General features: G+C 38.2%; 1 protein-coding gene across 8 annotated transcripts in view; it reads right to left on the reverse strand.

Moving 5' to 3' along the window:
* SSH2 (slingshot protein phosphatase 2) overlaps positions 1-26,790 on the reverse strand; it is a 267,869-nt gene that overhangs the window by 213,314 nt on the left and 27,765 nt on the right. The gene's annotated exons all lie outside the window — the stretch shown is intronic.

Consider the following 26,790-nt stretch of genomic DNA (forward strand, 5'->3'; position numbering starts at 1 on the left):
TCAGAAAGGTCATTTTTGCATTCTAATTAACTGGACTGTGATGAAAGAAGCTGCCCAGAAGGAGCTGAAAGACTGTAAACCTCAGGTAGAATTTCGCAAAGCAATTCTCCCTGAAAAAATAGTTACACCAACAGTTCAAACTATCCAAGGGGAACATCACCTGAACACCTTTCCAGTGCTGTTCACTGGACATCGTAGTGAGACTGCCAAGCTCCTTGGGAGAAATTCTCATGCAGGTAGGAGGAAAAAGTGATCATATAAAATTCAGTTTCCACCAGAGAATTCTATCAAATATCGGTATGGGCCTGTGGAGTCCTCCCTGCTACCATCAGTGAGAAAGACAGACTTTTCAGCCCCTCTATAACAGCATCATAAAAAATAACCTGGAAAAGTGGGACTTTGTGGAGAGCTAACAGCAGGCCAGAGCTGACTACAAGTTTAGCAATGGAAGGAAATGAGCAAAGAAACGAGAGTGGAAGTGTCTCAAAAGATTCCAGACATAAAAGAGCCCCAGAGTCAGAAGAGCAAGAGAACCCATCAAAGGAGGAGGGCATTTCTCATAGTTTCCATTTTAGGAAAAGGATTTTGGAGATGAATTCAGAAATTGTTTCAAGGGCCTGAGATTCCAGGGTGATGGTGAATACCAAGCAGTCTTATCTCCTAAACCATTACTGGAAGACATCATAAGACACTGTGAGAAACTCCCAAAAGCTAAAGTGGTCTAGGAGTTCCAGCAACAAAAGAGTGCCTCCAACTAAGAATGTTAGTTGTAGGAGTTCCCGTTGTGGCGCAGCGGAAACGAATCCGACTAGGAACCATGAAGTTGTGGATTCGATCCCTAGCCTCGCTCAGTGAGTTAAGGATCTGGCGTTGCCATGAGCTGTGGTGTAGGTCGCAGATGTGGCTCGGATCTGGCATTGCTATGGCTCCGGCGTAGGCCCAGCAGCTATAGCTCCAATTAGACTCCTAGCCTGGGAATCTCCATATGCCGTGGGTGTGGCCCTAAAAAGAGAAAAAGAAAAAAAAAGAATGTTAGTTGCCCCAAAACCTGACTTGATAATGTCTCAGCAATTGCCTTCAAGAGGAGATTGCTGGTAAGTCAATGCTCAAATTTGAGGTAGGGCTCCAGCACGAGCCTGGGCTGTCCCTGATAGGGCTCCTTGACTCAGTTGAGTTGGACCATTGTCCCACCTCCAGAGTGCTCCCTCTGTGGCCATGGCAGCTTTCCAGGTGCTGGGTGTTCTTATGGAGATCAAAGGCAAACTTCTGGATCCCTAAGCTTCAGGCCAAAGGGAAGAGCCAGGACAAGGATTTAGGCCCAACCGACAGAAGCAAGGATACTAGAGACTCAAATAAGGAAAATATCAAGGATCAACGCAGGATTAGGAAACTCACAAGTGAAGATCACCCTGCCTAGGCCAGGGAGTTAGAGACCCACGTGAACAAGACCCTTTGATTACTGCCACAGAAAGAAGTTCCTCTGAAAAGAAACTTGTGGAAAAGGATGAGTTGCCTTTTTTTTTTTTTTTTTTTTTTTTGCTTTTAATGGCCACACTTATGGCACGTGGAAGTTCCCAGGCTAAGGGTCAAATTGGAGTGGCAGCTGCTGGCCTACACCACAGCCACAGCAACTCTGGATCTGAGCCACATCTGCAGCCTACACCACAGCTCACTGAAATGCCAGATCCTTAACCTACTGAGCAAGGCCAGGGATTGAACCCGCATCCTCATGGATGTTAATTGGGTTTGTAACTCGCTAAGCCACAATGGGAACTCCAGGATGAGTTGTTTTTGACAATGGCTTTTTTCTCAAGAACAGACACAAAGTACAGGAATGTCCCCTGTATAAATCAAAATCCATGTTAGCCACTGCACAGAGCCCAGGCCTAGTTGAAAGTAGAGCTCTTTACATGAGATACTAAATAGGGATAGATACTAAAGCACAGGAATTTATAATAGCCAGTATCCTGACCCTGGAGAAAAACCTGGAGCTTACACATGGACTTCTTGCATGGGACATCAGTCAGCAGAAGGAAGAACTCCGGCTCATGGAGGGCCCCTGAACAAAGCAAAGTGACAAGTGCCATGTCTTACAGACATCAGTCAGGTTTTTTGTTTTTTTCTTTTCTTTTCTTTCCTTTCTTTTTTTTTTTTTTTTTTGCTTTTTAGGGCTGCGCCTTTGGCATATGAAGTTCCCAGGCTAGGGGTCTAATTGGAATTGCAGCTGCTGACCTACACCATAGTCACAGCAACACAGTCACATTCGAGCTGTGTCTTTGACCTATACCACAGCAATGCTGGATCCTTAACCCACTGAATGAAGCCAGTGACTGAACCCCCATCCTTATGGATACTAGTCAGGTTCATAACCTGCTGAGCCAAAATGGGAACTCCCTCAGTCAGGTTCTGATAGCCAGAGCTGTCTGAGCCTAGTCAAAATTGCTAGAAAAAGGGATATTTCAGCAGAAAATCTCCTCCCAGGAGAATAATTTCTCTGAAAGAAAATGTTCATTCCACGTGGAGAAAGATCTTAGTTCTTACATAAACATATCCTCTGTAGACGATGCTCTCTGTTTCTCATAACCAAGGAAATTCTTTACAAATACACTGCTTTCTTCTAAATGGAAAAACAAACAAAAACCTGAGAGGCCTTTGACTTGAGAGCTGCCCTAATTCCATTTTGTTATTCTCACTATTCCCGTTGTTAAGATGGAGAACAGGAGTTCCTGTCGTGGCTCAGTGGTTAGTGAACCCAACTAGCATACATGAGGATGTGGGTTTGATCCCTGGCCTTGCACAGTGGGTAAAGGATCGGCGTTGCCATGAGCCGTGGAGTAGGTTGCACACATGGCTCGGATCCTGTGTTGCCATGGCTGTAGCGTAGGCTGGTGGTTACAGCTCCAACTGGACCCCTAGCCTGGGCACCTCCATATGCTGCAGGAGAGAGACAGAGGAGAAAGAAAGAAGAAAAAAAAGAAAGCCCCCCCAAAAAAACATAGTAATCAACTAGCTTCTACACATTTTTTAAAATGCAGGCTGAGAGACCATGAACAGCTTATCAAATCAATTGAGTGCTTTGTAACAACATAGCTTTCTAAAAAAGTTGAATAGAAAATATCAGAGTGCACTGCCTGAAGGAAGAGGAAGAACTGTTTCATGAAACTTCTGTTTTAGATATGTGTGTGCAAGAGCACTTACACAAGCATACCAGGCCATATTGTAAAATTTATCTATCTTTTTATGCCTGCACCTGAGGCATACGGAAGTTCCTAGGCCAGGGGTAAAATCAGAACTGCAGCCGGGCCCTACGCCACAGCCACAGTAACAACAGATCCAAGCCGCATCTGTGACCTATGCTTCAGCTTGCAGCAATGCTGGATCCTTAACCCACTGAGCAAGGCCAGGGATTGAAGCTGCATCCTCACAGAGACAATGTTAGGTCCTTAACTCACTGAGCCACAACAGGAACTCCTAAAATGTATTTCTTACTGTGTATCCCAGTCATAAGAATTTGAAACTCCTCCAAAAAAGTTTCATGAGGAAAAAGGTCAAATGTACCCATCCCTCATTCCGCATATCCAGCAACTACACACAATGCCTGGCATTTATAATAAGCATTCAATAAATATTTGTTAGCTGACTATTCAATATGCATTCTTAGATTATTAATACCATGGTCCATAAATCAAAATTTGGAATGACTCCAAGTAATTAGAAAATATGCTTATGAGACACTAAAAAAAATAACATTTGATTAGTACATTTAACAATTCCCCCCTTGCTTGCTTGCCCTTTGATTGATGTGCTAAACAAATGGTAGATCCTAGCAGGAAATGAGAGAAGGCAAGGTCTTGACAACTGACAAACTAAATGATTACCCGTAGAATATATTAGACCAACAAGGTCATATGATCTTATGATGTACATATTCTGACATAATATGCACAGACTTGTACAGTGGGAAAAGCATGGAATTTAGAATCAGAAGACATAATGACAACTAATGACTAAATGACCTTGGGCAAATTGTTTTAACTTCTCTGAGCCTAATTTTCTCAACTGGGAAAACAAGTGTGACAACTATAAATAGTTACCAAAATATAGGTGTAACTTCTAGAAGAATATATAGGAGAAAATTTTTGCAGCATTAGATTAGGCAAAGATTTGTTAATGATACAAAAAGTACAAAGTATAAAAAAATCAATAAAAGATTTCAACCAAAGTAAAAACTTACTCTTTGAAAGACGGACTTAAAACAAAAGTATCTACAGACTAGACGAAATATTTGTGAAATATGTGTCACAAAGTGCTTATAAACAGAATATATGAAGACAAACATCTTAATTAAAAAATACAGGCAAAATATTTAAACAGACTCTACACCAAGAAAGGATACAGAAAACAGATAAGCACATGAAAAGATGCCGTACCATTTACTGATGGGAAAAGGAAGGAAGGAAGGAAGGAAGGAAGAAAGAAAGAACGAACAAACAGATCATAATATAAAACATTAAAGAAAACAAAGAATGAAAAGAATCCTTTCTGAATTTTTGCCCATATTATAAAGTACTAAAATAGTCAACTCCTTGAGGGCAAGGACAATGTCTTTATAGACTAGGGACTCAATAAATGTTTATACCTAGTGTGTAATGTGAAAGAGTTTAAAATCATGATGCTATTTAAAATGCTAATCATTAACTTTTTTTTATTACAGAGCAGGATTTAAGGATGACAGCAAGTTGAATAAATGAACTTCCTCAGAATATATAACTGCTTTGAACTACCTGTGGCAATAAGGAAATAAGGAAATAAAGTGCTGAATTAGTTATTGGCCATGACTGAAAAATAATCATTACTGAAAGCTATCATTAAGCATTTTCTTTGCCATTTTTACTTATATAAAAATATTTTAAAGACATCTCATTTAGTGACACAGATCAGACTCTCTGGTCAGCCAACTATGACCTCTTATTTCTTTCCAGGTTTGCTTTTTAAGGTTGAACCCTTGGGTCACATCCTAGCTTTAGAGCTATTAAAAATAAAACTATACCTTACCGTTGTCCAGCAATTCTATTTCTGGAAATTTATTGTAATCATGTGAAATGGCATTTTTCTAATGCTATTTATTGCAGTATTTATTATGATAACAAAAGCCTGGAGACTGGAAATTAAAGGTACATCTATGCTATGGAATACTACCTAAGGATAATAAAAACAAGGGAGCTTTTTAGGTACTAATATGGAATATTTCTAAGCTAGGCTAAATGAGAAAAAGCAAGGCACAGAATACTGTATATATATAGTATGGCATCATCAGTATAAAAGAGGGGAAAGGTGTGCACATGCACATACACACTTGCTTATCTATGCATAGAGTACTTCTAGAGACATAGAAAATTTAATAACATATTAGTTGTTTGTGTAGAAGAGGAATAAATGGCTGAGAGACAAAAGTAGGAAGACTTTTCATTATATATCCTTTCATAACTTCATGAATTTTGAGTCTTATGACTGTACTATCGAGTTTAAAAATTAAATTAAAAAATAAACTTAAAAGCCAAATAATAACAATGAAAGAATTTACTTAGTCTTTCAGCAGTAAGCAAGACCCAGAATAAAACCAGATTTGATTCAACTCTGACATGTGAATAAGGATTTTGACAAGTGTCACAGAGGCAACCATCTGGGCCTGTGTAGGCCCCTTTGAAGACCTGAAATACTGGTATCATGAACCCCAAACCTGTATGTGGCATCATGCAGACACTGATTCAGCAAATTCCTACTGGAATTACCATTCCTTCATTGTCCATTTGATAAACAAAAATAATAGTTTTAAAGTTTCTTTTCATCACCTGTAATCTGTTTTTGTTTTTTAGGGCTGCATCTGAGGCATATGGAGGTTCCCAGGCTAGGGGTCAAATCAGAGCTGCTGCTGGCCTATACCACAGCCACAGCAACACCAGATCCTAACTGTGTCTGCGACCCACACCACAGCTCATGGCAATGCCAGATCCTTAACCCACTGAGCGAAGCCAGGGATTGAACCCATGTCCTCATGGATACTGTCAGATTCACTTCCACTGAGCCACGACAAGAACTCCTCATCACCTGTAATCTTTACAGTACAAAATGATGAAGCAGTCTTTCTTATGGAAGATATAGTCCATCTTTGGATGGATGAAGTCCATTTGTGACCTATCCTCAAAGGCCAAAATACAATCTTTCATGAGTGAACTCTAATTGTACACAGAGTCTTCTAAATATGACAACACAGGCTGGCAACTAAAGCAATATCAAAATTTTCTGAAGTTGTGATATTCCCTTAAGCATTTCTAAAACTTCTCACATGAAAAGGAGAGGAAGAAATATACGGAATTTTAGGAATGAAACTCTGGCTGACAGGGTTATGGGGCATCTGAGAAGTCACGGGATAGGTCTGACTTTCTCAGAGGGGAGGCCACTTTTTTTTATTTCCAACATCTGCTATTAAAATTAGTTCTGCACAAATGTTTGCAGATGCAGAGCAGCTGGCAGTCTTGCCTGCATTTTGCCCACTGGTAGATCATAAGCAAGTCAATAAAGAAGGGCTGTTGAATTTTCCATTTGTATTCCAGTGTTTTCAGAGAACTGGCAAATTTATGTTGTGGGACACTAGATTTAGAACGTTAATATCCTCCCGAACACTGGGCTAGAGCTTGAGATACTGGTGAAATTGAAAGTTTACAACTAGTCTCTGAAGATAATAAAATTTGATAATATACACTTTTGCAGATATTTTTAAGCAAATCCTTTTCATACCCATGTGGAAAAAAGGTATATTTATTCTATCTTCATAAGTGCTTTCTGACTCATTTGATTTTTTTAAGAAATAAGAAAATAAACATTCTTACCTTATTAATCAAAAATGCAAAATAAAACAAGATACAATTTTCATCCCTCAGACTGGCAAAAGTAAGAGACTATAAATGTTTCCAAAGATATTAAGGGAGGAGTTCCCATCGTGGCGCAGTGGTTAACGAATCCGACTAGGAACCATGAGGTTGCAGGTTCGGTCCCTGCCCTTGCTCAGTGGGTTAATGGTCCGGCGTTGTCGTGAGCTGTGGTGTAGGTTGCAGATGCAGCTCGGATCCTGCATTGCTGTGGCTCTGGCGTAGGCCGGTGGCTACAGCTCCGATTCGACCCCTAAGCCTGGGAACCTCCATATGCCGCAGGAGCGGCCCAAGAAATGGCAAAAAAAAAAAAAAAAAAAAAAAAAAAAGATATTAAGGGAAAGAGAAAGAGGATCTCTCACATACCAATGGCTGGAAGTGTAAAATGGTAAAATTTTTCTGAAAAGTAATATATTGTATCAAAACCCTGAAGATGTTCAATATCTTGAACTAAGTAAATTTTAGGATTTATTTTAAAGAAATAATCATATATACACACACAAAATATTCCCTACAGAATTATATACATTGCAACTCAAATATTCAACAACAGGTAAACAGTTAAATTATAGCACACCGAAGTTAACATTTTAGTAAAACATAGGGAGACTCCTACTTCATCCAAATCTTTTAATAAGCCTGATTCATTTTTTTAAAAACAGAAAAACAGTGATAAAAAACAGCTGTGTGTTAGACATGTTTTCTGGTTTTCAACTTGATGGAAGGATAAAATGATTGATTGATTGATTGGTTTTGCTTTTTAGGGCCACACTTGCAGCATATGGAAGTTCCCAGACTAGCAGTCCAATCAGAGCTACAGGTGCTGGTCTACACCATAGCCACAGTAACATGGGATCCTTAACCCACTGAGTGAGGCCAGGGATTGAACCCACATCCTCATGGATCCTAGTTGGGTTCATTAACTGCTGAGCCACAAAATGAACTTCTAAAATGACTTATTTTGAATTATGTATATGTTGGTTTTAGATTAATTCCAGCTCTGATTCTAGAAAACTTAGAGTTTACAGCTTTAAGTTTGTTTTAGCATCTCACAATGGGGATTGTTGACTATTAATACCCACTGGACATAAATGCATAGTACAAAATTAACATGAAGACTTGGCTCCCATCCAAGAAACAATACAATAGCAACAATAAAAATCAGTGTGTATTTCTATGCCTAGAGCCTGCATTAAACAAGAAAGGCCAAAGCTCTCTTCTCCAGCAAAAAAACTTTAATAATATTTACATAAGGTTAGGTGGATACCAGAACAACTAGAGATAGCGCTCTCTTAATACAGTGATATGAAGCACAGAAGGAGGCTTATAGTGGCAGGTGAAAATTCTTAGTAGCCTAAAAGGTATTTTTTGGCACAGTAAAGTATGAATAATAAGACTTGAAATGCTTCACGTTTGAAAGAAGAATTTTAAAAAACAATTCCGGTGAGTTTCAGAACTTCCTTGGTAATGGAACAGCAAGCAAAACAAACTATCCATACTTAATAATGAGTTACCTAAAAAAACCAAGAGAAATGGAATTGGGTAGGATGGCTTTTAACACAATGTTTAAATAAAGAGGTTTCAAAATTTACAACTGGCTCAAAAACCTCCCCAGAAACCTATGGAACAATACATAGATATAAGAATACAGGAGTTCCCGTCGTGGTGCAGTGGTTAACGAATCCGACTAGGAACCATGAGGTTGCGGGTTCGGTCCCTGCCCTTGCTCAGTGGGTTAAAGATCCAGCGTTGCCGTGAGCTGTGGTGTAGGTTGCAGACGCGGCTCGGATCCCGCATTGCTGTGGCTCTGGCGTAGGCCAGCGGCTACAGCTCCGATTCGACCCCTAGCCTGGGAACCTCCATATGCCTCGGGAGCGGCCCAAGAAATAGCAAAAAAAAAAGAATACACACACACACACACACACACACACACACAAACATCCAGAAGAATAGCTGATCTTTGGCCTTGCTCATAGCACGTGGAAGATCCTAAGCCAGGGATCGAACCTGAGCCACAGCAGCAACCCAAGCCACTGCAGTGACCATGCTGGATCCTTAATCTACCTGCTGCGTTACAATAGAACTCCCCCAAAAGTTGATCTTTATCGTCATTATCTACCAAGACAAACATCAATCAACATTTACTATTAGTATAGAGCATGTGATCTGAACAGAGCAAATTTAAAATAACTGGAAACTCCAATCCAATGGAAGATCCCCCTTTCCCCACCTTAATATTGTTTTTAGAAGAGGTTATTGACAAAAACGTAAATTGACCGATCTATAAAGAAGCTTCTAGGAAAAGTTCTTCAGATATTTGATATTTGGCCCAGTTTCTTCTACTCCCTATATCTATACTCTCTTTAAAAAGAAGTGTTCAAAATGCCAGATGATTTCCAGAGAAACTGATAAATATACTAAGAAAGATTATTAAAAGGGGTTTTCAGATTAATAATTTTAACTAAAAAAATTCATTGTTGTGTTTGTTTTCTTTATTACCTTTGTGAGTTGTGACAAGAGAACAGAGATGCAGAATTCTCTGTGATTGATAACACCCAATTGGGTCAGAAAATTAAGTTAGTTAAAGTGCTGTAGAATCTCAAAAGATAAAGGACTTGGTCTTGAGCCCTTTTTTCTCTCTAACTCCTCCCCCCAAGTGATCTCATTAGCCATAGGACTTTAAATATCATCTGTTCACTGATGATTCCCAAATGCATATCCTAGACTCATACATTCAACTATGTGTTATTTCCACTGGCAGTCTCATGGTCATTGGTAAACTCCCCATTCCAATCTCCACTCCCTCCCCAAAACCTGCCCTGGCCTAGCATTCCTAATCTCAGTGGTGCAAACATTCACCTCAGCTGCTCTAACCAGAAAACCGGGGTGGTCTTAGACTTATTTCTTTGCCTCAACCCTCTATCCAACTTATCAGTAACCTCTGCAGGTTCTATCTCAAATCTATCCAATTCTTGTCTGACCTGAGATAGCTCCTCTACTGGCCTGCCTACTTCTGCCCTTATCTCCTATAATCTGTTCTCTACACAGCTGCCAAAACCATCTTTTTAAAAGCAGAAATATGGGGGAGTTCCCATAGTGGCTCAGTGGAAATGAATCCGACTAGGAACCATGAGGTCACGGGTTCGATCTCTGGCCTCACTCAGTGGGTTAAGGATCTGGCGTTGCTGTGAGCTGTGGTGCAGGTCGCAAATGTGGCTGGGATCTGGCATTGCTGTGGCTCTGGTATAGGCTGGCAGCAACAGCTCTGATTAGACCCCTAGCCTGGGAACCTCCATATGCCGTGGGAGCAGCCCAAGAAATAGCAAAAAGACAAAAAAAAAAAAAAAAAAAAAGAATTTTCACTGTGGAATTTTAAAACTATATATTCCTGGACACATTTTTAAAAATAAGATGTATAAACGTGAGATTCACAGGAAATTCATGTAGTCTAGTCACTCACTAATTTGTAATTGTGAAAAATAAGAATACCAAATGCTGTTTTTAAAGATTTTCTATGATTAACATCAGAAAATCAACCAATCTTAAACCAGACTTTTTTTAGTTTTTCACTTACTGCATTGAGCTTATTTTTTTCTGTCCATAGTTTATGTAGTTTAGATAATTAATAATTTGAGATCATGAGTATCATATTGCACCATTAAAGTTTACTAATTACAATCATAGTGTAATATATTTAGTAGAATATGGCTAGTTTTTTGTTTTTTGTCTTTTTGTCCTTTAGGGCTGCACCCGTGGCATATGGAGGTTCCCAGGCTAGGGGTTGAATCGGAACTACAGCAGCCGGCCTATGCCACAGCCACAGCAACACAGGATCTGAGCCACATCTGAGACCTACAGCTCACGGCAATGCCGGATCCTTAACCCACTGAGCGAGGCCAGGGATCAAACCCTCATCCTCATGGATGCTAGTCGGGTTATTAACTGCTGGGCCACAACAGGAACTCCAGGATGTGGCTAGATTTTACCTTATATTCTTTTCCATGTGCTTTCACTGATACTTAAGACTAATAATAACTCATTATTTAATATAGAATATCTACTGTAGTAGAAATCTGGAAAAAAATCTGAATGCTGAGTAAGGTAGTATGATAGTATTTGCAGCCCAGATTCTCTTGATCTTCTTGTTTCCATATATTTCGGAGCTGTAGCCACGGGCCTACGCCAGAGCCACAGCAACGTGGGATCCGAGCCGCGTCTGCAACCTACACCACAGCTCACGGCAACGCCGGACCGTTAACCCACTGAGCAAGGGCAGGGACCGAACCCGCAACCTCATGGTTCCTAGTTGGATTCGTTAACCACTGCGCCAGGGCGGGAACGCCCCCACAGTGAAAATTCTAAAACATGATAACCATATTTTCAAAAAAAAACAAACCAGAATATATGTTGACTTTTTTTTTTTTTTTTTTTTTTTTTTTTTGTCTTTTTGCTGTTTCTTGGGCCGCTGCCGCGGCATATGGAGGTTCCCAGGCTAGGGGTCCAATCGGAGCTGTAGCCACCGGCCTACGCCAGAGTCACAGCAATGACTGTGGATGTAGGTTGCAGACGCGGCAACGCTTTCTGCTGTTTTTTCATGCACTCTAGTATTAACTGAGTAATCTACTAGGTGCTATTGCGATTAAATGTATATTAGAAAAGAAATCATAACTTGTCCTTAAAGCTCATAATTACATCCAGAGACAAAATAAATGAGAGAGAGAGAGAATAAGAAGAGAGGGAGGGAGGGAAAAAAGGAAAAAAAAGGAAAGAGGGAGTGAGGGAGGAAGGGAGGGAGGCTACTTGAAACAAAGAGAATCAACTGTCTTTTTCTTTGTTAGATCTGCTCAAACAGCATGTGACATCCATTTGAGGCCTCTGGCCCATTAGAAAGTCATCAAAACAAAATGCATTGTTTCCAAGTCCCAGCTAAGGCTCATGAAAATTAAGCTGGTAAAAGCAATGCCATAAATACAACATTGGACAGTCTAAATTCTGACACCTAAAGATGTAAAAGAAGAGAATGTTAGAGAGATGAAGGCTGTTTTAAAAATCTTAATGCTACAAAAATAATTTATTCTTAAGAATCAAATTTTTAAAAATAAAATGTAAACAAGTACAAGGCCACACTTAATACAGCTATACACATATTGCCAGAATAAAAAACCTTCTCATCATTCATTCATTTATTCATTTATCTATCCATTATCCATCTCACCAGCTGGCCATCAAATATCATTGAATGCCTATGGCATACGACACTCTGCTGAATGGTATATAAGGATGAATCAAATGCCGATAGCACTCTTAAGTAGTCCTCAGTTTGGTACTGGAAGGAAAAAATAATTATAAGGTAGAAAGGAGAGGTTACTTTCTGCTCAAGGATTAGGGAGGGCTTTATGGGGGAGGGGTGTTTAAACTGGACCTTGACACACAGAGAAGATGTAAACATATGGAAATGTGAGGAGAGGGCACTTGTGTATTCTGTCTGGGTGGAGGCAGCAGGTTGAATACCACAAAGAGGCTAAATGGAATCCAGGCTTCACTCTGGAGTCCATGATTTTGCTATTAACTCATTCCACTTAACTAATAAATGTTGAGATACTTCCTACTTCTAAACTATAAAATGGAGCTAATATTACCCTCTGCCTTGCCTGGGATTCTCTGAGGAATAATTAATACTTACAAAGGAGTAATATTCTCATAGGAAGTTTCTTTTCCTGAATTTTAAAAGAAAATCATTTTACATATTACATTTTCTTTTCTAGTTTCTCCTTAGTAAGTCTTACATCAGCCATAGTTACTTTCTCCAGCCAATCTAATGAATAAAACTAAGACAATTCCTCAAAGTATCACAGAATTCTTTGGTCTCCTCGGATCTGCATCTTAACCCTTATTAAGCTAACAAGGGAGGTAAAACAGCAAACTGCCTGGGAGGCAAAACAGTGAGATAGAAAATCCACTCAGGTAAATTAGTTTGCTGCCATCAGAATATAAGCTCTTTTTTTTTTTTTTTTTTTTTTTTTTTTTTTTTTTTGTCTTTTTGCCATTTCTTGGACCGCTCCTGGCATATAGAGGCTATATGCCACAAATCTTACCCAGGCTAGGGGCTGAATCGAAGCTGTAGCCGCCAGCCTACACCAGAGCCACAGCAACTTGGGATCTGAGCCGAGTCTGCGACCTACACCACAGCTCACGGCAACGCCAGATCCTTAACCCACTGAGCAAGGGCAGGGACCGAACCCACAACCTCACGGTTCCTAGTCGGATTCGTTAACCGCTGAGCGACAATGGGAACTCCAGAATATAAGCTTTTTAAGATAAAAGAAAGTCATTCTCAGAAACTGGAAGGGTGTTAGGATGGATTTAGCTCACCTTACACAGAGAGGGAACTAAGGCTCAGAGATCTCTAAGATCTGCTGAAGATTCTCCAGCTAGTTAATAGCAGACCTAGGACTTCCGCTTCTGGTCCAACACTCTTTCCTTTAAATCAGAGGTCAAAAACCAGGATTCTCCTACAGAATTGTTCAGTCTAACCCCTACAGTATTTTTTTTTAATCTGAATGTTTAAAGCAAGAGATGCACAGGGATTTGTCACAGACTCCATCTATTCCCGAAGTCTCATATAGTCCCAATTCACATATTCATTCGTGCTACCTGCCTGGCTCTGGTAGAATGAGTTCTGACCATTTTTATCTATGCCACCTTCTCTAATAGAATATGCCGAATTTAATCAAGGAAGTTATTTCCCTACCATCCCAAATCTCAAATGCCAAGGTTTTTTTTTCTTTTCCCTAATAATATTACCGCATATTTGAGTAATACTTTCATATAAATTATATTCTTTGTGTAAGACATTATGAAAACACAGATAAGTGATATGCTCAAGGTTACAAAGCTAGTTAGGATCCCTGGCTCAGTTCAAAGATCGTTCGTTTTTCTTCCAGTTTTATTGAGATATACTTACAGTACTGTGTAAGTTTAAGGTGCATGGTGTAATAATTTTGACATACATCATGAAACAATTACCACAATAAGTTTAGTGAGTATCTGTTATCTCAGAAAGACACAAAACTAAAAAAATAGAAAAAAATTTTGAGTGTGATGAGAACTCCTAGGATTTACTCTCAACACATTTCATATATAACATACAGCAGGGTTAATTATACTTATTACGTTGTACATTCGATCTCTGGCACTTATCTATCTTATAACTGGAAGATTCTGGTTATAATCTTTTGGTTTTGGTTATAATCTTTTGACTGCTTTCATCTAATTCCCCTTTTCCCCAACTCCCCGCCTCTGGTAACCACAAATCTTACCTCTTACTTTTTTTGAGGTATACTGTGTTAGTTTCTGTTACACAACAATAACTTTTTTCTCTATGTTTCAAAATGATTATCGTGTTAAGCCTACTTATGATATATCACCACACAAAGATATTAGTTATTGACTATATTCCCCATGCTGTAATTTCATAGCCGTGACTAATTTATTTTCCAACTGGAATTTTGAACCTTTTAATCTCCCTCACCTATTTCTTTCCTCTCCTGACCCTGCTCTCTCTGGTAACCACCTACCTGTTCTCTGTATCTATAACTATTCCTGTTTTGCTGTTTATTCGTTTTCTAGATTCCACATATACGTGAAATCACATAGAATTTGTCTCTGACTTATTTCACTTAGCATAAAACTCTCTAGGTCCACCCATGTTTCAGCATTATCCATTCATCTACTGATGGCCACCTGGGTTGCTTCCACATCTTAGCTACTGTAAATAGTGCTACAATGAACATAAGGGTGCTTAAATCTTTTTGAATAATTAGTGCTTTCATTTTTTTTTTCAGATAAATACTCAGGAGTGGCACTGCTGGATCATATGGTAGTTCTATTTTTAATTTTTTAATTTTTTCAGGAGTTGTCATACTATTTCTATGGAAAGTAGGATGCACCAATTTACATTCCCACCGACAGTGCATATAGGTTCCCTTTTCTCTACATCCTCACCAACACTTCTTATATATTGTCTTTTTGATAACAGACATTCTGATAGGTGTGAGGTGATACCTCATTGTGTTTTTTATTTGCATTTCCCTGATGATTAATGACACTGAGCATCTTTTCATGTGCCTGTTAGCTATCTGCATTTCTTCTTTGGAAAAATGTCTATTCGGACCATTGTCCATTTTTTTAACTGGGTTTTTTTTTGACACTGAGTTGTATGAATTCTTGTATATTTTGGATATTAACCCCTTATCAGATATATCATTTGCAAATATCTTCTTCCATTCAGTAGATGACCTTTTGGTTTTGTTAATAGTTTCTTTCACTGTGCAAAGGCTTTTTAGTTTGATGTGGTCGCATTTGTTTATTTTTGCTTTGTTTCCCCTTGCCTGGAAGATACATCCAAAAAAAAATATTACTAACGCCAGTGTCAAAGAGATGACTATGTCTTCATCTAGAAATTTTATGGTTTCAGGTCTTATATTTAAACATTTAATCAATTTTTTATTTATTTTCGTGTATGGTATGAGAAAGTAGTCCAGTTTGATTCTTTTGCATGTAGCTGTCAGTTTTTCCAACATCATTTATTGAAAAGGTTGCCTTTTCCCCATTGTATATTCCTGCCTCCTTTAGTTGTAGATTAATTACTCATGTAAGTGTGGGTTCTATTTCTGTTCCATTGATCTATGTGTCTGTTTTTGTGCTAGTTCCATACTGTTTTATTTACCAAAGTTTTGTAGAATACTTTGTTTTATTTATTTTATGTTTCTTTTTAAGACCATACCAGCAGCATACATAAATTCCCAGGCAGAGGTCAAATGGGAGCCACAGTCACCAGCCTACACCGCAGCCATGGCAATGCCAGATCCGAGCCACATCTGTGACTTACACCACAGCTCACAGCAATGGCCAGATCCTTAACCCATTGAGTGAGGCCAGGGATCGAACCCACATTGTCATGGATACTAATTGGGTTCTTAACCTGCTGAGCCACAATGGGAACTCCTGTAGTATAGTTTGAAATTGGGAAGCATGTTCTTTCTCAAGATTGTTTTGGCTATTCCAGATCCATGTTTCCATACAAATTTTGAAATTGTTTGTTCTAGTTCTATGAAAAATGCCATTGGTACTTTGATGGGGATTGCACTGAACCTGTAGATTGCCTGGGGTATTATGCCTGGGATAGAATTAAACAATATTAATTCTTCCAATCCATAAACACAGGGTATCTTATTACCATTCTATCCAAGGCAATCTACAGGTCGAATGCAATGCTTATCAAGGTACCAATGGCATTTTTCACGGAACTAGAACAAATAATTTCAAAATTTGTATAGAAGCAAGAGGGTCTTTTTGTTAAGCCTTGAGACCAGAGGGCCAAAGAGCATATCCTACAACAATTCATCTACAGTTCAATTCCTTCTTTCCAAAAAACATTTATATCAAACTAAAAGTGAAAATATTACATGCAAGAATATACTTCAGTAGGCATAGGGAGTTTAAAAGATAGAATAATATCTATGTGACCATTATATATTCCAGGTTGTGATTAATGTCTTCAAATACAAATATTTAGCCAATGATCACAAATGAAATGTAAGATGAACAAAATGTTAAATGGCTAGATATTTTTTTTAAAAAACCAAAGACTAGAAAATAGATTTAATAGTACCATGCCAACATCTACACATATGTGAAGTACTGAAGACATCCCACACCTTAGTTATAATAGCTACAAAATAAATTTATTGTCAATTGGCCACCAAAGAATATAAGGATGGTTTTTAAATTAAAAAGAGAAATAAAATTCTTATATTAAATGGAATTAGGGAACTGTAAGCCATGTGTAGCATCCATTCTCCCATTATTTTTTTGTTAGCAACAAAATAATTTTGAAAAGTACACCTAAGAGATGAAATTGAAACCTGAAAATTCCCTAAAAACTATAAAATAAACTCAAACTTTTAAAGGTTTCAAGAAAAAAAACAAAACAAAACATTAACTATCTCAGTGAGAAAGAGACTGCATAATTGGCTTAGGAAGTATAGGAAGTAGTTTGTTTATAGAATTCAATGGCTAGAGGATTCTGGGACATGTACCGCTTGGTGCTCAGCATCACCTTTGCCTGTCATCTGCATAGCTATACAATGATAATTTTATTAACTTTTCCTGGAGTTCCCCTTGTGGCTCAGCAGTAACAAACCTGACTAGTATCCATGAAGATACAGGTTTGATCCCTGGCCTTGCTCATGGATACTAGTCGGGTTTGTTTCCTCTGCACCACAATGGGAACTGCCAAGAATATAATTTTTAATACCTGAAAAATGATGATTGGGGCATACTCAGTGCCATTATGGAGGAAGTGTAAACTAATACACTTTTCTGGACAGCAGTTTGGCACAACTTATCAAAATTTTTTTAAAAGTCCTTTCTTTGCCTTTTTTTTTTTAGTAAATCTACCTTGACATGCCATGTTTATCTCTCCTATTATTATCACCATCAAATGAATACAACAAACTTGAAATCATTAAGGATTTATAACTGGCCTTAAGATGGTAAAGACTGAACAAGCTTGAAATTTTTCCCCCTCATTATATACTCAATGTAGCATTCTATTTTCACATAGAACTTTATAATACATGTTTTTTAATAAACATGCAAGCTGGAAGTCTCCCAAGTCATCAAGGACAATTTTTTTTTTCTTAATGGCCAAATTAAATTCTTATGCCTAGTGACAAGAAGATTTTTTGTATAACAAAAGGCACCTGTTAGGAGTTCCCATTGTGGAGACAAGCTCAACTGGTATCCATGAGGATGTGGGTTCAATTACTGGCCCCACTCAGTGGGTTAAGGATCCAGCATTGCCATGAGCTGTGCTATTAAGTCACAGACACAGCTTGGATCTGGCGTTGCTGCAGCTGTGGTGTAGGCCAGCAGCTACAGCTCTGATTCAACCCCTAGTCTGGGAACTTCCAAATGTCACAGGTGCGGCAGTAAAATGGAAAAAAAAAAAAGTCACCTATTAAAAGCTGAGTTTGGTATTAAATTTTAGAGTAAGTTCAAAGAATGTAAACTTGAGTAATGAGTATCTTTTATATTGTAGACTCTATGTTTGTAATTTAAACATTCTCCAAATCCTACATGAGTTGCCATTTTTTTGGGTGTCCAATATCTGTGAACTGTAAAAAGAATATAAAAAAGAAATGGAACACATGTTTTTGTACCATGTTTCAGAAAGGTTTTTGCTAATATGTACAGAAGTTAAGGCAACAGATTAATATTAACCTAATTATACATGACATTATATTCATTATATTATCTTCATTATATATATTATAATTATATGACATTATATTATCTAAATATTGGATACTTCAAGGAATTCTTATCTATGTACAGACAGATTGATAAAACGACACACTGGATATATATTTTTTAAATTCTACTAGGAGTAAAAGAATGAGAATGTGGAGTTCCCGTCGTGGCGCAGTGGTTAACAAATCCAACTAGGAACCATGAGGTTGAGGGTTCGGTCCCTGCCCTTGCTCAGTGGGTTAACGATCCGGCATTGCCATGAGCTGTGGTGTAGGTTGCAGACGCGGCTCGGATCCCGCGTTGCTGTGGCTCTGGCGTAGGCTGGTGGCTGCAGCTCCAATTCGACCCCTAGCCTGGGAACCTCCATATGCCTTGAGAGTGGCCCAAAGAAATAGCAAAAAGACAAAAAAAAAAAAAAAAAAAAAAAAGAATGAGAATGTCATCCTGTATAGTAAGATTCAACTATAAGAGGAAATAAGATATTTAAATCACAGAGGATGCGGGAGCTCTTTTCCTGTTCCGTACTAACTTCTTATTCAGTGTTCTGGACTCCCCTCCTCTGGGACCTAGATATCATCAATTATCCTCTCCCTCCCTCACTTTTATCTTCTATATGGTTCCCCACTCCCATCCTTTTAGCTCATTTCCCTCAGCATATAAACATTTTCAGAAAGACCAAGCCTTGATTAGAAGCTTGGAATTTCAGCCCTACTCCTCAACCACTAGGAAGAGGAGAGGGATTGCAGATGGGGTTCATCACCAATCACCAATGATTTAAGCAATCACCCTAGGTAAGAAATCTCCATAAAAGCCCCTAAATGAGAAGGTTTAGAGAGCTTCTGGGTTGGTGAACACACCAAGGTGCTGGGAGAGTGAAACATTTGGAGAGGTCATGGAAGCTCCAGGCCCCTCCCCCAAGTAGCTTGCCCTGTGTGTCTTTTCCTTTAGCCTATTCCTGAGTTGTATCTTTTATAATAAACCAGTAACAGCAAGTAAAGTGCTTTTCTGATTTCTATGTACCATTCTAGCAAATTACTGACAGGGGTTGTGGGAACCCCTGACTTTGCAGCCAAATTGGACAGAAGTGTGGGTAACCTGGGGACCCACTACTTGAGAATGGTGTCTGAAGTTTGCAGTCCTGTGGGATTGAGCCCTTAAACCTGTGAGGTCTATGCTAACTCTGGGTAGTGTCAGAAGTGAAGTGAATTATGGGATGCCTGGCTGGTGTCCTCAGAGAATCAGAGTTGGTTAGTATTAAGAGGAAAAAACACCTCTCACTTGCCTTTAGAAGCATGTGCATTCTCTGAAGGAGAATAAACTTATAATTAAGAAAATCGGTATTATTATCATTCTCCATCTTTAGGAATCTACTGTAAAAATCAAAGGCATTTCACACTCTAATACAACCATAAACAATGAAGGAAGACTCTCTGGGAATTTCCATTGACCACATTTTCAAAAACAATCCATAAAGTACCCCATTTGACCTGTTAAAACTGCTGATAGGAAACTAGAATTCATTAAGAGGAAACATAACAATGCCTTTCATAGTACTGAAGTGAATTAAATCTAATTCTACAGCTTCCTGAAGGAGAAAGCCCATGTCCATATAAGGGTTACCACCACTTCCAAACTTAAACTTACATCAGCAAATCTTAGGCTTGATTAACAGTAATGTTCATGAAAACTTGAAGTGACTTTATAAAAGATATTTAAACATTTATCAGAAGACCTCTTCGTTTTCCCTTCAGAAAACTTGTTATAAAAATGTTTTTAACTGTGAAAGAAAAACATTAAAAATAGAAAAACATAAAGAGACATCGGGTGTTAAAAACTACTCATAGTCTACCATCCAGAGAGAGTCACTGTTTTTATGTGTTACCTTCTAGATATATACATACAAAAGTGTTTTGTTAAGTAAGAATGATTTCATACTGTAAAGTGTTTTAAAACATGCTTTTTTAAATCAAAATTTACTATAACCATAATTTTTAAAATTTAGTTTATCTTATTTTTAAATTTCTCTAATTACTAATAAAGTTGAAGATTCCTTCTTTCTTTTTTTCTTTGGCTTTTTAGGGCCGCACTTGCGGCATGTGGAGGTTCCCTGGCCAGGGGTTGAATCCAAGCTGCAGCGTCTGGCCTACGCCACAGCCACAACCACACTGGGTCCAAGCCATATCTGAGACCTACACCACAGTTCATGGCAACGCTGGAATTTTAACCCACTGAGTTAGGCCAAGGATCGAACCCACATTCTCACGGTTACTAGTTGGGTTCATTATCACTGAGCCACAGCAGGAACTCCCTGAACATATTTTCTTATGGGTCATTTTTTATTTTTATTTTGTTTCTTTAGGGCCCCACCTGTGGCACATGGAGGTTCCCAGGCTAGGGGTTTAATCGGAGCTGTTGCTGCTGGCCTACACCAGAGCCATAGTAACGTCAGATCCAAGCCGCATCTGCGGCCTACACCACAGCTCATGGCAACGCCGGATCCTTAACCCACTGAGTGAGGCCAGGGAAAGAACCCACAACTTCATGGTTCCTAGTCAGATTGGCTTCTGCTGCACCACGATGGGAACTCCCTTATGGGTTATTTTTAATCTCACTTCTATGAATGTGTTTATTTTTCCTATTAGATATATTTTTTATTATTTGTAAGAGTTCTTTAAGTAACAGGAGTACAAAGCATTTGCTATATAAATTGCATATATTTCTCAATTATTGCTTGTTTTCTAATGTAATTATGTGTCTCATTAAAATTAATATTTTGATATAGTAAAATACATTAATTTTTTAGTCCTTTTGTGTTTTGCCACCTACTTAAGAAGATGTTTCCTTTCTCAAGGAAACAAACATACTTTCCTATATGTTTCCTCCAATAACTTTATATATCTTAAAATGTTTAGACCTATAATTCATCTGGGATTTATTTTTAAGTTTGATCTAATGCGGGGCTCTAACTTTACTTTTTTCCCATGTGGAAAGCTAATTACCAGTTCCAGTTGTAATTCTTCCTATCATCTCTGATTTGAAATATTTATATCATATAGTAAATCCCTACATATATACACAGATCTATATCTGCTCCATAAACTTATACTGCTTCAATATTGGTTTATAATACATTCTGATACCTGCTAGGGCACATCTTCTGTCACTCTCTCATTTAAAAGTATCTTGTTATTCTTGAGCATTTTCTCTTCCATCTGATTTTTAAAGGAGTTTATCAAGTTCCAAGAGAAAGCCTGTTGGGATTCTGCCTGGAATTGTACTGAAGCTATGAATTAATTGGGGTAGAAGTGGCATCTCTGTAAAATTAAATCTTCTCTTTAAAGAACATGCATAGATCTCCATTTACTTAGGTTTTCTTTTAAATTCTTCAATAGGTTTCATACAGGTCATACAGATTTCTCGTCAAAGTGCTGCCAGGCACAGCAGGCACTCTATAAGTGGTAGCTACTATTATTATGAATGGTTTATTGGTTACAGTATACTAAAAATAAAAAAGGAAGCATATTCTAGAAACCACTGTCAAGTTTCCCAGGACGAAACTAAATCTGGATCCTAATTATCCATCGACCCTCATCTCCCTTTCTACTCTTACCTCTGTACCAAAAGGTCCACTTTTAAGAATTACTTTAAAAACAAATTTTTTAAAAAATCTAATTTTGGCCAGTAACATATTAACTCATTAGAGAATATATTTGAGCCTTGAACAGTCTATGAGCAGATCCTTAATAAAACACTAAGAGCATCTAAAAATATATTTCCAAGACATAGCATGTAAATCACATTTCCTGTGCAGGAGGTTTCTACTCCATGGATCCAGAGGTCAGTAAACAGAATTATATCTCAGCCTGTTCTGCATGCCTGCCAACAATTACCATAAATGCAAGGAACAAAACCCAATTCTAGTACTCATTAAAATTACATTCCTTGGTTCCAAAGATGCTTTACCAAGAGTATATGGTTATCTCTGAAAACTAAAACTGACAGGACCATAGAGATTCAACTCTTATTTCTCAGATGAGAAAACTAGGGCCAGATACATGAAAAGACTGGCTAGGGTCACAGAGTTAAACGGTAGCAAGCCAGATGAATGTTACTTCTTTTATATCATGCAGCTTATATTACTCTGCGGCCACCTGTTTTACTTAGTAATATCCCCATGGAGGATATTTTGATAACAATATAATACTTATGATCAGTAATTAATTGTTATAAACGTAAGCTGTTACCATAGAATACATTTAATAGCATAAAAGATGTCTTGGAGCATGCACGAAGATTTTTGTACATTTGTGCTCTTACCATCTGGAATTGTTTAATGAAGATCAATGGAGGATAAGATTGAGTTTTAGTAGAGAAACAAACAAACAAACAAAAAAACAGGGCACTTCAGGTATATTTTCCTAGAGTTTAAGACAGGAAGGATAGGGAGTTCCCACCATGGTGCAGCAGAAACGAATCTGACTAGGAACGATGAGGTTGTGGGTTCAATCCCTGGCCTCGATCAGTGGGTTAAGGATCCGGCGTTGCTGTGGCTATGGCGCAGGCTGGCAGCTGTAGCTCCAATTAGACCCCTAGTCTGGGAACCTCCATATGCCGCAGGTGCAGCCCTAAAAGGTCAAAAGACAAAAAAAAAAAAAAATTAAGACAGGAAGGACAAAGCGGGCCAATCTTTGGCATGAGCTATTAAAACAATGGATTCTAATTCTGTTTGATCCCTTATGTTTCCCTCTTCTGTAAAATGGAGATGATAATAGCAACCTTCTATCCTCAGAAGGCTGTTGGGAGGACTGAATCAGATCATACCGACAAAGAGTTCAAAATAGTGCCTGGCAGAGAGTAAGTGCTCAGGAAATGTGGTTACTCTTATTTTTGCCTCCTTGGAGAGAAGAAATTTCTTTCTGGTCATTAGAGAATAGACCTATTTTTAAATGGTCTTACACTCTGGAGGTTAGGAGATGCTATTACTAAATATTAATCTTAGAAAAGGAAAAAGTATTTTCAGCTTTGTAATTTAATTTGAAGAAAAACATTTCCTTCTTCATCTTTTGTAAAAAGCAGGATAATCTTACCAAATGCAGAAAAGTTTTTAACAGGCTGGTATATGAGAAGATAATGAAAGAAACTGCTTAGACAGAGATTCACAGACCTCATGACAGAAACTGAGAGATACCAGCAAGAAAAATCCTAAATCCAAGCTTAAGACTAGGGAATCTTCATGGTCCCATGGAATGGTTAGAAAGGACTTTGAAGAAAATCAAACATTAAGTGTATTCCTTTCCCACCAAAACTTATGAAAGCAGAGGTTGGAGCTTTATGCATGATACTTATTTTCACAGCAGAGATAATGTAAAAATTGAGCAACCCTCTGGGAGAGGATCCATATCAATGCAAAGTAAAAAACTTAGTAATTTTCGCAAATCAAATATTTTGATGGTTTATATTTCTATAGTTTTAACAGTAACCTTAATCACATAAACAGTAGAAAGTCACTATAAAGAAATAAAACTGAAATAACTCATGTATTTTCCTAGGTAACTTACCATTCTTCTAATCTAAAATAATGAAAGGCATTTTATATAAAAATTGAGTCTAGTTTTTTTAAAAAAAAAAAAAACAAATGGTATTGAAACAACTGGACAGCCACTTGAAAACAAATTAAGATGGACCCTTATCCCACACCATATATAAAAATTAACTATAAAATTCTTAGAAGAAAACATAGGGTAAATCTTCATGACCTAGGGTTTGGCAAAGAATTCTTACATATGACACAAAAAGCATAATCCACAAAAGAAAAAATAGATACAATGGGAGTTCCCGTCGTGGCGCAGTGGTTAACGAATCCGACTAGGAACCATGAGGTTGCGGGTTCGGTCCCTGCCCTTGCTCAGTGGGTTCACGATCCGGCGTTGCCGTGAGCTGTGGTGTAGGTTGCAGACGCGGCTCGGATCCAGCGTTGCTGTGGCTCTGGCGTAGGCCGGTGGCTACAGCTCCGATTCGACCCCTAGCCTGGGAACCTCCATATGCCGCGGGAGCGGCCCAAGAAATAGCAACAACAGCAACAACAACATCAACAACAACAACAGACAAAAAAAAAAAAAAAAATAGATACAATGGATGTCATCAAAATTAAAAATTTCTGTGTTTTGGCATTTCTGCTGTGGTACAAGGGGATGGGCGGCAACTCTGCAGGGCCAGGGCACAGGTTCAATCCCTAGCACAACAGAGTGGGTTAAAAGGATCCAGAGTTGCCATAGCTGCAGCATAGGTCACAACTGCAGCTCAGATTTGATCCCTGGCCCAGAACTCCACATACTGTGGGGTAGCCAAAAAAGAAAAAAAAAAAAAAAAAATCATGTGTTTCAAAGGACACCCTAAAGGAAGTACAAAGACAACCCACAGAATGGGAAAAAAATATCTGTAAATCAAATATCTGATCATAGACTTGTATCTGGAACATATAAAGACCTCTTATACCTCTAATAAAAAGACAACCAAATTTTAAAATGGACAAAGTATCTGAATAGATATTTCCCCAAAGAAGAAATACAAATGGGGAGTTCCCGTCGTGGCGCAGTGGTTAACGAATCCAACTAGGAACCATGAGGTTGTGGGTTCGGTCCCTGCCCTTGCTCAGTGGGTTAACGATCCGGCGTTGCCGTGAGCTGTGGTGTAGGTTGCAGATGCGGCTCGGATCCTGCATTGCTGTGGCTCTGGCGTAGGCTGGCAGCTACAGCTCCGATTGGACCCCTAGCCTGGGAACCTCCATATGCCGCGGGAGCGGCCCAAGAAATAGCAACAACAACAACAACAACAACAACAACAACAACAAAAAAGACAAAAAAGAAAAAAAAAAAAGAAATACAAATGGCTAAGAAGCACATGAAAAGATGTTCAACATCATTAGTCATAAGGGAAACGCAAATCAAACCTACAATGAGGCAAAACTTCATACTCATAAAGATGGTAGAATCAAAAAGTCAGATAGTAAGTCTAACACAGACATGGAGTAAGTGGAAGTGTCATACACTTAAGCTCCTTTACAGGGAATGTAAAATGGTACAGCTGCTTTGGAAAACTATCTGGGAAGTAACACAAATGATTAAAAAGAGTTACCATATGACAAAGCAATTCCACCCCTTAGATATATATAACCAAGAGAAATAAATATAGATGTCCATACAGAAACTTGCACATGAATGTTTACAGCAGCATCATGCATAATAGCCAACAGATGAAAAAAATCTAAATGTCCATCAGTGAATGAAAGGATAAACAAGATGTGATATATCCATATAATGGAATATTATCCTGCTATAAAAAGGAGTGAAGTACTGATACATGCCACAATATAGATGAACTTTTAAATTATTATGCCAAGAGAAAGAAGCCAGTCACAAAAGACAGCATACTATATGATTCTGTACATATAAAAGTCCAGAATAGGGAAATGTATAGACAAAGTTGATTACTGACTGTTTAGGGCTTGGGGCGGGGGGAGAGGATAGTGATAACTAAAGGGTAAGAGGAGTCTTTCTAAGGTGATAAAAATGTTTTAAAAAAATGACTATGGTGATAGGTACACATTTCAGTGACTATATAAAAAACCACCGAACACTTCAGATGTGTTAACTGTATAGTATGAATTATATTTCAATAAAGCTGTTAAAAATAATAAGTCTGAAAAATATTTTAAAAGATCATCCCATGAAAAGCATCTAGACGTACTCATGTGATTTAGGTTCTAACCATGGACACTTCTGCCAACACTCAATGGAAGAATCATGCTGCATCAGACTTAATCACAGGCTGGATTCCCCGTACCAATAGTTTTCATACATTTAGTGCCTAACCAGAATCACCCAAGAGCATGCTAATAATGCACAGTCCCAAACTCCATCAAGAGAGATTTGGAGGGACAGATATGAAACTAATAAGTCTACTTCCTAAGTTCTCACATACGTCCAGTGCAGATGGTTAGCAAACACCATTTGATACAAATACTTCCCTGCACTATACTATCTGGATGACACCCATCAGCTCACTAACATACTATCTGGATGACACCTATCAGCTCTAATCTATTTTTCTAAATAAATTATAAAATGTTGTTCAATAAATTCTACGACTTCTGAAGAGTAGTCCAAGAAGAATTTCCAGACTTATCATTTGAACAAAAGGGCTATCTAGATAAAGAACCATAAATAGCCATAAAAGCACAGAGCAGGATTATGTCCTTATACAGTGTCCTTAAATCAAAAGCCCTCAGTATAGACCACACCACAAATACCTAGTACTACTAAATGGAGAATATTTACTCTTGAACATTTTAATGGTTATAACTCAGAACCTTATGTCCTGTCCATCCCATTACTTTCCTAGATTCTAGTTTAAAAACCATCTTTAAACTAAAGAGATTCTGTATGAACAATGTATTGCTTTTTAAAATGAGGTAAATGTCAGAAGATCTAAACAGACATTTCTCCAAAGAAAACAGACAGATGAAAAAAAAGAAGAAAAGAAAAAA

Source organism: Sus scrofa, chromosome 12 (assembly GCF_054392235.1).
Source record: "Sus scrofa isolate SSC_HxYL_T2T_F1_AM1 chromosome 12, Sscrofa_HxYL_maternal_Yorkshire_Landrace_v2.0, whole genome shotgun sequence".
In the NCBI taxonomy this organism is placed as follows: Eukaryota; Metazoa; Chordata; class Mammalia; order Artiodactyla; family Suidae; genus Sus; species Sus scrofa.